Genomic DNA, 2,957 nt, shown 5'->3' with positions numbered 1-2,957 from the left:
TGCCGGAGTCGACTTAAACCTGCTCCTCCCCCCATGCTTTCCCACCCTCCCCTGGGCCACACGGAGGAAAGAGCCCACACGTTCCTTCAGAGACGCAGAAGCACGAGCAGGGAGCTGGGCTCCAGCTGAAGGAGCTGTAAGAGGCACCCGGGGCAGCCGCCTGCTCCTGGCGAGCTGAGCCAAATCTCTCAGCGGGCTTGTGGTCCCCTCAGTTTTCTGTCTGGTGTTGGGGGGAGGGCAGACCCAGTGGGCTGGGTCCATCTGGGGACACAGAGCTGCCTTGGTGAAGAGGATGTGGCCCATGGAGGTTCAGGTATACAAGCTTCCAATACCACTGGCCGGCCAAAGGCGCCAGGCCCTCTGGATGGCGGAGGAGAGAGTTCACATGCCCACAGGGCCACACGACTAAATGAGGCAGGCCGTGCATGCAATAGGGACGGGTGGGGTCTGTGGCTAACAGGACAGCACATACCCCATCATGCTCAGGTCCCTCCAACCATGCACAGGGAAATGTGGATCCAAAGTGGGCAGATCTTCTGATTTAAAAAAATCTGAAATTAAATTGTTGTCCAATATGTCTGTTTTTAGATACTGGCTGCTCCGATAAGACCTCAACATGGTCTCAATCTCTAAGGGAGCTGCCCCAGGGGCAACTCGTTCAAGACTTTTGCTCTAAAACTAACTTTCTCCCTCTTTTGGCCTCTTCTCTGTCCACTCCTCCCCACCAGGACAGAGGTTATGGGTCATCCCAGGGTGGGGGGCTCCCTTGCTGCCCCCCCATGTTCCAGCCCCTTCCTAAAGCCTCTTGGGCCGCGAGGAACAGACCGACCAGCAGAGGGCGCTCCAGACACGGGTTTTTCTGCAGCCCCAGGTCCGGTTGCTTCCAGCACCGGGACAGGGTGGGGTCTGCATTCCTGGGCCCCAGGTCTCTGTTCCCGCAGAATGACAGCCTGGGCCCGAGGAGACAGGGAGACGGGAGGATCCGGCATGGCTGGGCCCGACTATTCTCATTTACTGCAGAACCCAGGGCCTGGCACTGGGCCGAAGGACGGAATGAATAAACGCCACGTGGACTTGGGCAAATCACAACTTCTCTGAGCCTCAGTTTCCAATTCTGTAAAATGGGGTGGCTGCGAGGGGTGGATCGCGCCCCACGAGTGCAGTAGGATGTGGTCCACCGAGGCAGCACCCTTGCTGCTCCCTGCGAGGCCCCGGGGATGCCCCAGCATGGCCTGGCACAGTTGAGGTCCGCACACCACGCCCCGGCTGGGCTTCCCGAGCCCCGGCTCAAGGCTTCCAGCTTCAGGTTGAGTGACATCTGCCACGGTTCCTCAACGGCCACCGTGAGCTCAGGGGCTGCCGAGGGCGGCCTCGTCTGAGCTCCGACCAGGTCTCAGAGTGACCCAGGAGGCCCAGGGCCACCAGAGCAATATGGTCAGGGGGCTTCCGTGACACCCTCAGTGAGGGTCCTCTCTGCTTAGGACAGAAGGCAGGCCCGAGTGGCAAACCCATAGCCGCCTTGGACCCCCAGGCAGCTCCCACAAGGAAGGAAGTGACTCCTGGGTCCCAGTAGTGTGGGTGCCGCCTGTCATGGGGCCCTGCAGGTGTCCGTGGCCGGAGTCCCTCGCAGAGAGAACCACCTCCAGCGTGGGGGTCCCACAGGGACACTGGCTGCCACAGCGGGCTGGCAAGGCCCCATGCACGGCGGAGCAAAGATAGATGCACAGACACTTGACTCTCCACCGACCATCCCTGGAGGGAGTCAGAAAACCTGGTACAGGGGCTGCCTCCAAGCAGGCGGCCGGGACCCAGGAGCGTCCTTCTCAAATTTGCATTTTTAATCCTTTCCCCAACATTTTATTACAAAAAATGTCAAACACACGGAAAAGTTGAACCAATTTTCAGGGAACACCCGTATCCCCACTGCTGGATCCAACAATTATTAACCTTTTCCTCCGCTGTCACGGAGCCGTCCATCCCGGGTTGTGATGTGTTTCAGAGGAAGTGGTGGATCCTGGGACATTTTACCCTGGATGCTTGGCAGGCACAGCCTTAACTAAAGATCAATACTTGTTTACGGTTCTTTTTTTTTAGGAAGATTAGCCCTGAGCTAACATCTGCTGCCAATCTTCCTCTTTTTGCTGAGGAAGACTGGCCCTGAGCTCACATCCGTGCCCATCTTCCTCTACTTTATATGTGGGACGCCTACCACAGCATGGCGTGCCAAGTGGTGCCATGTCCGCACCCAGGATCCGAACCAGTGAATCACAGGCTGCCGAGAAGCAGAACATGTGAACTTAACTGCTGTGCCACCGGGCTGGCCCATGTTCTTCTTTTTGGAGGCCTCAGTTTCCTCTTCTGCAAAATGGGGTAGCAACCGTCTCCATAAGTGTGGGGGCTGTGGGTGGTCTGGCACATGGAGCGGGGCAGTGGGGCAAAGTGTTAACAGCGAGGGGCGGTCAGCAGTCGGACCCTTGTTCTGGCTCCCCGTTCCCACCCCTCACCCCCTCGGTCCTTCTGCTGCTCACCCGGCATCGCTGGCAGCTGGTGTGTGTCCCACCCATGGTTCCTCCCTCTCGATGCCACGGGCCGGAGCTGTCTTTTCAGCACCCAGCGGCCCTTTGCTCCAGCTAGTGGGTGAGGGCCCCAGGCATGGGAGCCCCATCAGTGGTGGCTGTGGAGACCCCCTGGGGCACGAGGAGATAAGCAGCCCCAGCGGATGGAGGACAGGACACTGGGGGCCCGTGGGCAGCTGTGGGGCAGGGCTGGGGAAGAACCCCGAGGAGGGATCCCCTGGAATGGGGAGTTTGGGGTGGGGGGCGGCCTCCACCCAGCGCCTGGGCAGGAAGGGCCTGGGTGGGGGGTGGTCAAAGAGGGCAGCGCAGGACAGCCGGGAGGGGAGAGGGTGCCTGGGAGGGTCGTTCTCCTCTTAGGGTACTTGCCAGAGGCCGTGTCCT

Source organism: Equus asinus, chromosome 14 (assembly GCF_041296235.1).
Source record: "Equus asinus isolate D_3611 breed Donkey chromosome 14, EquAss-T2T_v2, whole genome shotgun sequence".
NCBI lineage: Eukaryota > Metazoa > Chordata > Mammalia > Perissodactyla > Equidae > Equus > Equus asinus.
Note: the sequence above shows the minus strand (reverse complement) of the source record.